We start from the raw sequence: 13137 nt of genomic DNA, 5'->3' as shown, positions 1-13137 counted from the left end.
CAGAGCCAGGCGGATCTCTGTGAGTTCGAGGCCAGCCTGGGCTACCAAGTGAGTTCCAGGAAAGGTGCAAAGCTACACAGAGAAACCCTGTCTCGAAAAAACCAAAAAAAAAGAAGACATAGCGATCACTTGAAGCTAAAGGAAGCATAGAAGTATTGAGCACATGAACTTGTTATGACCCTTATATAATCAGGTTCTGCACTCAGGGGATATATTTGGAAAATCCCTTCTACTAAAAGGAAGAAATTACTATTAGTGCTGACCCCTAAAATAACTCATGATGATAAAGTTGTATTTTCATGCTAAGAAGAACTAAAATACACATATCAGAACTGCACAGGACATAAGGACACATATATATTAAAATATTTTACAGTAAACTTGAAATAAGATGTTCATGCAAAGTAATAACCAATTATGTTGTGCCAGTAATTTTATATTGAAGAGAGTATTAAAATAAAGATTAAAATGACCCAACAGCTCCTTAAATAGTTTAAAATGATAATGAGGGGGGGGGTGTGGGTAGCTGGGAATCTGGTGAAGGAAAGCTATGATTCAGGATGTTTAAAATGTTGTCTTAGGGACAGAGAGATTTCTTCATCGATAAGTATATCACTGTATAGACATGAAGAGCTGAGTTCAGTCAGAAAATCCACAGAAAAGCGAGGCATGCAGACCTCACTTGAAATCCTAAGCTGGGAGGCGGAGGGATCATAGGCCTCCTGGTTACCCACACTACCATACCTGGTGAGATCTAGGCTAGTGAGAGACTGTCTAAAATAAAACAAAATACCACAATAAAATACAAGTGGGTAATGCTCATGCCTGAGGAATGGCCTCTACATCAATGCAGACACGAATATCTTCACACCATGTACATACATGAACACACAAAATTTCTGCCTTCGTAGGAAGAGCCTATGACATCAATGACAAGATAGTATCTATCTACAGAGATATAATGAACTATTATTCACTTTACAGAAAAACTAAGTCAATTACCTAAGGAAAAATTTCATATTTTTTTTCTGGATAGTGGCAATTGAGCATAGGGCCTTACATATGCAAGACAAGTTATCTACCACTGAGATATATTCCCAGGCCTCAGATCTCAGTAGATGGAAATATACTTATTTTTTTTCAAGTACAGTGGTGTCTTACAGAATAAAAGGATGAATTCAATATTACAATTTAAAATCCATTAACAGTGTGTATGATCTTCATTCAGCAAGCCCTGGTAGGTTTTGCTGAGCAAGAAGTATTATAGGCGACAAGGAGCAGAGAAGTTTAGAAATCACTGAAATACATCAGCATTTTTAGGAAACCCGACTGTCTCTACATTGTCACTGTCAGAAAGAGTGATGTTTCTATGGAAACCAATACAATTTGACAGTAAATTGGTTGTTTACAAGGAATTTTTGGTGATTAAGAATGCATCCCTTTGGAGATATACTAAGGACACAGGAACTTCAGTTCTGCATTGTGAAGAAGCCATTATACCAATATGGTTTGAACACAAACATTAAAAACCCTTCTGATAAGTTTTAAATTGTCCCTTATTAATTTTGTATAAAGACAAATACATTCTGAAACTAAAATGAATTCTGATTTTATATTTTTGGTTGTGAGCCTAGCCTTTAATGCCTGAACCATCTCTTCAGTGATGAATTCTGATTTTAAAGAACGACTATAGAATCTGAGGAAAGTGCATGGAATTTAAAATTTTTTGTTTCTGTTTGTAACTACAAGACTGATTAGTTTGTGATGATTAAGTTTTAAAATTGTGACTTTGAATTTTATTATAATTTACAGATTTATAAATTGACATTGTTACACACAAGGTATATTCTTGTGGGCAGTTCCTGAATCTGTGTATTTCACTTATAATTCAGTAAGGTTAGGTACTCAGAAAAAGTTAATCAATTGTATGTAATTCAATAATCATTGACAATTTAATGTATATTATACTATATTAACTATTTGATATACCACCTATTCCTCAGAATTAATTTTTAAGCAATTACTGTAAGCAGCAGGACTATTTGTGCTGTATCATAATCGGTCTCCACTGTGTTTTCAGAGTGATATTTTTCAAGGTTAATTGTATGTCAAGGAAGAGTCTATCTCATGATGTCACATATCCCATGACTGCATCCCTTGTAAGTTATTCCACAACACAAACCTCTGGTACAAATGGCTACAACAGATTTTCTTATAAATTTATTTTAATTTTCCTATCTCCTTTTGTGAATCTAATTCCTAAGATTTCTCCATTAACAGTGTCACCCATTAACGCCTACTGAGAAATAAACTCTGAAACACAAATCAGGTCTGAGTTACAGAGAAGGAGAAAGAGCATCTTGCTGATACTAGGATTTTATCTGTAGTAGAAGTATTGTGTGATGAAGTCCCACAGACATGGATCAATTGACTGCTAGAAGTCATGGAGTCCCTCTTGTCCAGCAGAGGAAATCCTGTACAATATTATTGTCAGTCAATGTTCCCACATATTTATTCCTCCTCCTTCATGCCTTTAGCAGGTTTACTATTACAGTCCTTGCTTTATTAATGTGCGTGGGTTGGTTGAGCTTCATTGTCGATTTGGCTGAATTTAGAATCCTCTAGGTGACACATTTCCAGGCTTTTCTGAGAGAATGTTACCTGAGATGATTACCCTGAGTGAAATGGCTCACCCTGAGTGCCAGTGGCACCATGATATGAGCTCAACTGAGGCTTAGCCTGAAGAAGAAATGTGAAGCAAAGGAGAGGTCAAAATGAGCACCAACATTCCTTTCTGTCTGCCTCCTGATCATTTGAATTTGAGCAATTAACCTTGCACTCTAATTGCTACTCCTGAGAGTTAGGTCTGTGCTTATGCTTTCCCCACCATGGAGGAATCTGCTCAGACCATGAGTGAAAATTTCTTCACCGATACAATTTTAGGTGTGATGACTTTTGAATATACAATGGAAGTAACAAGGAAACCACGTTCTCCTATGGCCTGCATAACACTTCTCTTAAGTCTGAAGTCGGGAGCAGTAAGCTGTGACTGTGTCCTTTGCTTCTTTCATTTTCACGTTCTATTGATCAGACTGAAGTGGCCTTTCCTGGGGACACGCTATTATTACCGCAGAAATGCACGAGTTGAAGGAGAAAATACCCAAAGATTCATAAACATTCTGCAGAAGAAACTCAGACTGTTCACTTAAGAAAATGAGATGACCATAAGAGTATTAGGCCAGGGAAGTGGATTCTGCATACAGAGAATCAGACACTTCAAATAGTTTGGCAATGAAGAGAGTGTTGCTTCCTAATGTGAACTAAAATAATCTACAAGAAGGTGGAGCCACTCCAGTTTATATGACTCGTAACAATGACCTCTTTACAGGCCTCCAGACCCTGTAGTATTTTGGAAAGGAGATATTTTACTGGACCCCAAATATTTCTGTATCCAAACTTAGCATATTTATTTCCTAGTCACCCCAAATGAAAGGCAAACTCCCTCTGTGGTCAAAACCACTTTAATTTACCTACTTTGATCTGATGACACCACTCATACGTTAGATTCAATTTCCTACATATTTGTATTTATTTTAACTCCAAGTCCTTGCATATATTTTCCCTCTGCCAGAAATACCATATTCTCTCATGTCTACTCCTTCTGTTATTTTCAAGGGGAGAGAAGGGGAGGTAAAAACAAATCGCAAAACCGAGACAAATGTGCTTTTAATGTTCACACTCTTGCCATTCAAACACTGCACCTGCACTGTCATCAAATCTTTCTCCACTATCATCCAACTTATTGACCTCTATCAATAGTATTGACAGAACACTGATGTCAATGAACATTCAGTACTGAATTTAGTAAATAGTGCAATAAAACCCAACTTGGATTCTAGCAGATAATCTTGTCATTTTTGTGGTGTGAAACTGCCAGCTTGGATTGAAAACCTATTTATAGTCCTCCCACATTGAACTTGTCATCTTCCCTATAAACAACTTGGGAGATGAAGTACAGAAGAGATTTTGATTTCTGATGTGCCACTTGGGGAACCTCCTCCCAACACAGACTAAAAGTGGTCATGAACTAATTGAGATTCTCTAAATATGCAAGATGTACTTTCTTCCCTTCCTTCACTCATTTCCTGTGCTATTATTTTCCTGCCTCTGGCCCTTGGTTTCACTAAGTGCTATTCTCATTATAGTTCTCTGTTCAGAAACACAGCTCACACCTACAAAGCCTTCTCCAACTTGCAAGTATACCTTTAATCATTATTGCAAGTGTCCCAAAACACCTCATCAGATCATCTTCCTTATTATTCATATTTAATTGATGTGGAAATTGATTAAAATATATTAATTTCTTCAAGATTATACTATTAGAAATCCCTAGGAAGGTAGTAGTCTTTAAGGAGAACAAATTGTATGTTCACCTGCTTTCCCTAGTTTGTTCTAAGACAAATGAGTGAGAAAACACACGGAGATTAGACAAAAAGTCAAATACTAGCTTTGCCAATGAAGCTGAAACTCATGGACACAGCTCAACATCTCATGCTATCAAACTTCTTCAAATGAACTGCAGTGTGGGTGGGTAGATCCGCACATGCAGGCATGACACCAAGGAAGCAGGGCAAAGATCAACAAGGAAGAAGATTTAACTTGGAACTTACTGCCATGGCCTGAAGGATCAAAGGAGTTTGGTCACTTCAAAGAGATTATTGCCAACAGAAAAAAAAAATAGATCTAATCGAATAATATATGCCCCACTTGCTAATGAAATATGTTTACCTACCTTTCTTGGGGCAGGAATACAGGATCAGACAGGACCATGGGGTCATATAATATAAGCACCTTTACATATGAACATAGAAGGGAAAAAATCCAGGAGGAAAAAGAACTGTTCACAAACAATCGTGATTTTACATTCTCTTCATCCTACCCTTTCCCACCCTCCCTGTTATTTTCAGCTGATGACTTTGCTTCATACTTCATTGAGAAATATTAATAGCTAACACTTGCCTTATACTCGCTCAGGCTAGATGCTGCTCTAAGAGCTTTACATGTATTGAGTCTTTTAATGAAATGGAAGCAATCAGGCAGAAACTGCCTGTATTACATAATGCCAAATCTACAAAACACATTCCCTTCTTACTTGGGTGATCTTCTTTCTTTAACATTACAAGGGATAAAATGTCCTGGTTTTAAAATAGGATAAACCTACCATCACAAACTCATGCTTGTGTTTGTGTCAAAATCTGCCCTTGTTCTTTTCAAGAACTTGCTAATGCAATTATTTCATTTTTACTACTGAATCTTTCATAATTTGCTTGTGATTTTTTATAACCATGCCATGGCTAATTATAAAAGCAATTTTCCTCAATATATTTTAATAATTGTTTTTAGTGGAAAAAAATTTTGTGTATGTTCTGTGGGTAAGTTGCTTTTAATTTGCATACATTAGAATAGTTTCAGAGAGCTCATTAACATAGGCATTACATCATATGCCTCTTTTTTCCATAGAGAACATTTAACATCTGCTCAGTAGTTTTGAAGAATAGAATATACTCTAGGCCCCATAATTCATCACAAATTTATATTTGTTATCTGAGATTACGCATCTTTTTATCAACATTCCCTGATTCTCTTGACTCCTAATCCTTATTAATGACTGATCTTAACAGTCTAAAATTCACATGACAATGAAATCACACAAGGTCTGCTTCTCAGTGCTTGGATTATATCTCTTAGCATAGTTACTCTACCCACATCCATGATATCATAAACTGCATTATGCCTTTTCAAATATATTTTACTGGTCTGATGAAAACTTTGTCCTCTTTTCCTCAACTCTATTGTGTATGGTATTAATTTAGCTGTGTCAAGCAATTCAATGAAACTAATCCTGAGATGACCTGCAGCTCCAATTGTGTGACTTTTTTGGTTAATTTTCCTTCAGTGTGCTTCTTTTCTTGAGTGTGTGTGTGTGTGTGTGTGTGTGTGTGTGTGTGTGTGTGTGTGTGTGTGTTTGGCTGCATGTATTTCTGTATACTGTGTGCATGGCAGAAGGCAAAAGGATGTTGGATTCCCTAGAACTGGAATTAGGAGTTACAGATGTTTGTGAGTTGCTGTGTGAATGCTGTGAATCAAACTTGGGTCTTCTGTAAAAGTAGCCAGCACTCTTAACACTTGAATTATCTCTCTAAACCCCAATCTATAGCCCATGCTGGCTCCAAACTCATGATCCTCCTGCTGTAAATATTTATTTTATTTTTATTTATGTGTATGTATGTGTGTGTCTCCATGTGTACACATGCACATATGTGTGGAGGCTATAAAAGAATGTCAGATTTCCTGGAGCTGGAGTTACAGTAGGTCACTAATTATGGGTGTTGGTAACTGAACTCTGATCCTCTGCAAGAGGACTGATGAGCCATCTCTCTAGTCCTTGGTATACTCATTAACTTATCATTTGTCTAATTTACCTTTTTCCTTCCCAAAACTACATTTCTTTGGTAATAGGTTATGTTAACATTATAGCATTTTTCTTTGTTTTCTGTTTCATTTGTTTTTATCTTCCCACAAAGCTGAATGGTGGGATGCACCAAAACAGACTTGTAGGTTCATTTCCCTCAAATGTGTTCTAGAAATCTTAATACAAAAACTGGCCGGGCGGTGGTGGCGCACGCCTTTAATCCCAGCACTCGGGAGGCAGAGCCAGGCGGATCTCTGTGAGTTCGAGGCCAGCCTGGTCTCCAAAGTGAGTTCCAGGAAAGGCGCAAAGCTACACAGAGAAACCCTGTCTCGAAAAACCAAAAAAAAAAAAAAAAAAAAAAAAAAACTGGGTAAGATAGTGAACCTGTAATTCCACTATTGCATGACTTTGCTTTCATTGGTTTCATGGGAAAATTCATGCATCACTCAGCAACATGTGAATATTTTTATAATGAATTTACTGTTATAGCCATGTACAAATCAGAAGACAGAATACATGCATTTAGAGTATCGGTATTTGGCAGGCTGTGATTAATTAATTAATTTTATTTTATGTATTTGAGTGTTTGCCTACACACACACACACACACACACACACACACACACACATGTGCGCACGCACGCACACATGCATCACATGCATACCTGGTGATGGTAAATGTCAGAAGAAGGTGTCTGATCCCCTGTTGAAACTGGAGTCCTCATCAAGGTCAACAAGTACTTTTAACGGATTGTAGATGAATTTCTAAATGGTCTTATTAAATAAAAAACATGGAGCCAAATATAGGGGTGAAAGCCTTAGAGAGAGGGAAATAGGGAAAGCCACCAGCTAACCTTACCTAACCAACTCTGCAGCTTCCCAATGCTTGTTACTTCCTGTTTACCCATGCCTTTATTGCCTTGCTGTTCTGCCATCTGATTTGTTCTCTCCATTCAGCTACATCACTTCCTCTTCCTATACAGCTCTGTCACTTTCTGTCTGTCTGTACAGACCTCCAGACCTCCATGGTTAACTAGTATTGGAATTAAGGCGTGTGCTACCACACCTGGCTCTGTGTGGCCTTGAACACACAGAGATCCTGCCTGCTAAGTGATAGGATTCAGGGTGTGTGCTACCACTGCCTGACTTCTTCATTTACTTATAATGGCTGGCCTTTTTCCTCTGATCTCTAGGCAAGCTTTATTTATTAAAGCACAAATAAAATATCACCACATTTCAGCACAAATAAAATAGCATCACAACCGATGAATAAACTCTCCATCCCCTAAAAAAATAAACAAATAAGTAAATAAAAATTTAATTAAAGTTCAGAATTTAGAAAAAATTAATGTGTGTAAATTAGGAAAAAATAAAGCAAGAAGATATGGCTAATTAAATACCCAAAGAAAATAAGTAAAACACTGAGGACTGACTGGCATATGGCCTGGCTGGTAAAGTACTTGGCTAATAAGCATGAGGACCTGAAGTCAACCCCAGCACCTACATTAAAACATGTGGTATGTATCTGGGTGTAGTATTTCCCAGATTTAATCCCAGCATTCTGGAGGCTCTGTGAGTCTCAGCCCAGCCAAAGCTACACAGTGAGACCTAATCTTAAAACAAAGCTGGAAACAAATACAAAAACAAAACTGTAGTGTCAGTGTGTGTCTGTATTCCCAACACTCTAGAGATAGAGAAAGAAGAACCCTAGTTTGCTGGCCAGGCTGTCTAACTGAATCTTTGAGCTCCCAAATTCTAGATGAGGCACAAATATAAGGTCCACAAATATAAGAACCAGGGTACTTTTTAGTTACCTGTAACATTTCTCAGCATATGTAACTGATATTGTACTGCTATCATACCACTAGTAACTAGTTCTAGAGATTTTGTTGAAACCCTGATACAGGCATTTAAAATTTGACAGTGTGCTACAGGATGCTGTATTCATTGCTTTTCTGTTGCTGTAGTAAAACACCATGGCCAAGGCAACTTATAGAAGAAAGAATTTTTTTAGGCTTGCAGTTCTAGAGGATTAGTATCCGTGGTGGTAGGGACAGCATGGCCACAGACATGGTGGCAGAACTGGGACACTGAAGGCTCACATCATCCACCCAAGCACCGCAGCTGGGACATTGTATAAAAATATGTCATCCTTGATGGGGGTGGGGGTGGGGGACTTGGTCCTACCTTAACTGAAAGTACCAGGGTTTGCTGGCTTCCCATGGGAAGCCTTACACTTTTGGAGGAGGGATGAGGGATGGGAGAGGTGAGGGGGTGGTGGTGGTGGTGAGAGGAGGGGTGAGGGGGGATTTGTGGTTGGTATGTAAAATAAATTTAAAAAGAAATCTTAAATTAAAAAAAAACCTGAGAAAGTCTAACTCTGGCTAAATCCCAGCTCAGATTGGATACACACTCCCACCACCTTTGACATGCAGTACCTTAGGCAACTCTCTGCCTCTAGTATACAGCAATGGGTAATTAGACATCTTGCCATGAGCATTCCATGGCTGACAAGATGCAATTATATAAGAAATTTTCTCATAAAATGTGTTTCATTAACAGTTGAGTATAAGGCCATGTAGTGAGAGTAAGAAAAAGACAAGCATTCTATACAGCCTATTTTGTCAACGACCCAGGATTTACTGTACAGTGCTGTATGCGCGTAATACCTGAAATACTTCCCACATTTCAAAGAACCGTCTGAACTACTTATTTTGCTTGCAAGATGTCTGGTTAATACAATGAAAATGTCATAGATCATTCATTCCATCTTTAACTGAATATTGTCAATTAAATGTGCCTCGCCAGCTACAGAACTTGATTGGTTTGTGTCCCAGACGTGTCCTGGGACAGCATTAGTTTTATGTCATTCAGAGCTATCTATAGTGATAGAATTAGGGGCAATTACATTTTCTTAATGAGATTTCTCCTAAGAGAGCTAGGCAGAACATTCTTGCTGAGAAACAAACTAAAAGGTTTAACCTGAACTGCTTTTGTTAAAGTAACCCTGGGAAAATGTCATTCTAACATCTGTAAAATTAAAAACTTTGCCTAAAAGTATCTCTTTTCTGTGACTGAGCTTTAAATATTAAGGAGATTTTAAGGCAATGAATTAATAAAAGTGATGGGGCTTCATTTCTATTTTATCAGTTGTATACTACTATGTATGCATTGACATGAAAGTTAAATATTTCTCTTCATATTAATGAAAATTATTGTGACCGGTTTAAAATTATATTCATCATTACATTATATATACACTTAAATATAGACAATTATCTAGTTTGTGTTATTTATTGTGGTATTTGCTTTTCTGTCATGATAAAACAACTTGATTTGTTACTGTCTCTATACATTTGTAACTTCCTTGTTCTTTTGTATCTTTTTATGAGTGATATAACATTTTTAATTCTTTAAAATAAGAGAAATAATAATAAAAGAGGAAAAGTATTTAGTTACTGAACATTTTTAAGTCATTTTTATTATACATTACTTATTATGTAGAAGCATACAACTAGATCCATTTATTTACTATTGGTAGAGAAATTTTAAAACTCAAAAGACAAGTGACTATAATGGAAGCAGTTGTGCCTTAATTACATGTCCTTGTGTACCACACATGACACTATTATCTATAATTTACTTTCTGTTTCCTTCTTTTATTGTTGTGATTATAATTATATCATTTCTCCTTTCCTTTTCTTCCCTCCACTTCTTCCTACATACCCCTCCTGCTCTTTTTCAAATCTTTGCCCTTTTTTTATTAAGTGTTGTTACATGCATTTATTTATATATACATATGTATTTCTAAATATAACCAACTCAGTCTATATAATATTACTTGTATATGTGTTTTCAGGGCTGTCCATTTGGTATGGAAAACAAAAAGTGTGCTTTTCCCTGCTTTCTCCCACTCTCAGCATTCCTTAGTTGCCTAGATAGTGGTTTGTGCAGAGTTGAGGCCTTGTGGGCTTACACGTCCACCCCAGCATGGCCATTGCTGTCTTTGTTCAGCTCAGGTTTAGGCAGTCATGCTGGTGAGACTTTATGGATGTAGCTTTTGATATTAGTAAGAAACACAATCTCACAGCAAACTCCCTGACCTTCTTGCTCTTATCATCTTTCTTTCTGGCCCCTCTTCCAAATTGTTCCTTGAGCCTTAAGTTCATGCTTATCTTGTAGTTTCATTTATGTATATATACATACAGTCCCTTGCAATACAATTATGTTTAGTCTATTTTATGTTGCTGTAGGATTCTAGAGGCTGGATAGTTTATCAAGAAAAGATATTACTTAGCTTACATTTCTGGAGGTTCAAGTCAAGGTCTTGGTAAAAACTTTTGTTGAGAATCTTGTGGAGAATGACATAACAGTATAATGGTAGCTCTCCTACACACACACATACACACACACACACACACACACACACACACACACACACACAGACACATATCTTTTGAAAAAGAACTTCAAATATTAACACACATGCTAATTAATCACAGTCATCTGCTATTATCTCGACTTGCATAGGTTCTGTAAGTGGAAGACATCTTGAATCATGAAGTTTTAAATGGAGCTTGTCAGGTTTCAACCTTCTCTCTTTTCATTCTGTCATTCTGATTCCCTAGTTTGACTTACATTGTTCTTCAAAGTCAGGCTGTTCCCTTTCACCATCCACATCTTGGAAGCTGTTCCTCGTACACTATCTTATATCAAACTTCACTGTGCAAATTCATAAAACAGCTTTTTTTCTTCCTTATATATATACATATATCACATCTTGTTAGATGTTTGCCTTAGTTGCTGATTCAGTAGGTCATATCATGCATCCTCTTGCTACTTCCTCTTATGAGGATACCACATTTTGAGAGTAGTATAATAAACTTTGATCAGAGTTCAGCTTGTCATTGCAGGCTCTTTAATTTTCACCTTATTCTATTAGCTTTGTCTATATTATATTCTTATTCTTACAATATCCTCTCTCTAAATGAGACCCTAAAAGATTATTTGGACTAAGGCTGTGGCACAATTTCAATTCCAGCACTAGAAGAAGGTGGATTTCTATGAGTTTAAGAAAAGCCTAGTCTTTATAGTGATTTCCAGACAAGCAGAGTTGTACAGTGAGACCCTGTCTCACAAAACAAACACAAACAAAACACCTTTGATTATTGGTCCATTTGTGGTCACTGTTCCATATTGTTCACTGTAGGTGTAATTGTGAAAAGCAGATAAAGTCACTTGTTACAAACATTTTATATTTGTATTGATCACAAATTACATGTCCTATAACAACTGAATCATCACACAGTGCTCTGCAAGATGCTGCACACAGAAAAGAACACTAGACAGAAAGTCTATACTTTTTTATCTTGGGGAATTATCAATGGAATATGAACCTGGTCAAAATCTCAAAATGGTAAAGCACAACTGTATCTGAATGTATTCAGGAATCAAGACAACCATAGAGGTTTAAATAAACACGTTTAGAAATAGCTGAAGGATTACAGATGCAGCTAAAGTGGTAGGATGCTTGCGTGGTATGCATGATGCCCTGGGATTGAACACCTACAACATATAAACTGAATATGATGAAATATATCTTGAATCATATCATTTGAATGACAAAGGCAGGAAGAAATTGAAGGCCGTTCTTAAAAACCTTTGAGTCTGAAGTACATGACACCCTGTCACATAATAAAACAGTTGGGGGGGCAAACCCCCAAAATACATCAGCTTTATGATGTCATAGAATTTAATCCTTCATGAGGTTCAAATCCAATGTTTGTCAGTCTTTTCTAGTACTGGAAGTGTAGTTACATGCCAAAGGTGTTTACACACATATCATCAAAGGAAAAATACAGAATGCAGTTCGTCATGATGCTACTAGATTGTATCTAGCGCAAAGGATGTTGATGCCAAGAATGAACTCAAGCTGCTTTTGAAGAAGAGAAATTGTCAGCAAACAAATATTGACTCACTGTCATCCATTTTGGTGGATGTTAAATGCAAATTAATCATATTTTCCCATATACTCATTTCTACAATACCCCAACTATCATGATGCAATTGTATAACATAAAAACAATTTCTGGCCGGGCAGTGGTGGCACACGCCTTTAATCCCAGCACTCGGGAGGCAGAGCCAGGCGGATCTCTGTGAGTTCGAGGCCAGCCTGGGCTACCAAGTGAGTTCCAGGAAAAGGCACAAAGCTACACAGAGAAACCCTGTCTCGAAAAAAATAAATAAATAAAAACAATTTCTGTAAAATGTCACAACCAAAAAAAGAGAATAAAGAATATAGTCTTAAATCCTTGCTCCAAAGCCATGATCTTACAGAAGAATGAGTTTCTTCCTCTTATTTTGGTAACAAGAGTATGAAAAGCAATGATGACCATTGAACACAGAATATACCAGAGCATTTTATTTTATTCATTCTTGTCTTACTCTGAATATTTTCTTAGAGATATGTTATAAGAAAAACAAAAACAACTTGCAAATGAAATCACACAATAGGTAAATACAACAGAAAATAAAAAGTAAATTTGATTACTATAGTACATCTCAGTCACACGATGAATATAGTATGTGAAGGAAGGTAGAATAAAGCAAAAATTGTAGAAAAGTTTATTTAGTTATGTATTCATATAAAATACATAAATAGTCAA

Source organism: Peromyscus californicus, unplaced genomic scaffold (assembly GCF_007827085.1).
Source record: "Peromyscus californicus insignis strain IS unplaced genomic scaffold, ASM782708v3 Scaffold_7__1_contigs__length_154581171, whole genome shotgun sequence".
Classification (NCBI taxonomy): domain Eukaryota; kingdom Metazoa; phylum Chordata; class Mammalia; order Rodentia; family Cricetidae; genus Peromyscus; species Peromyscus californicus.
This window is presented reverse-complemented; position numbering follows the sequence as displayed.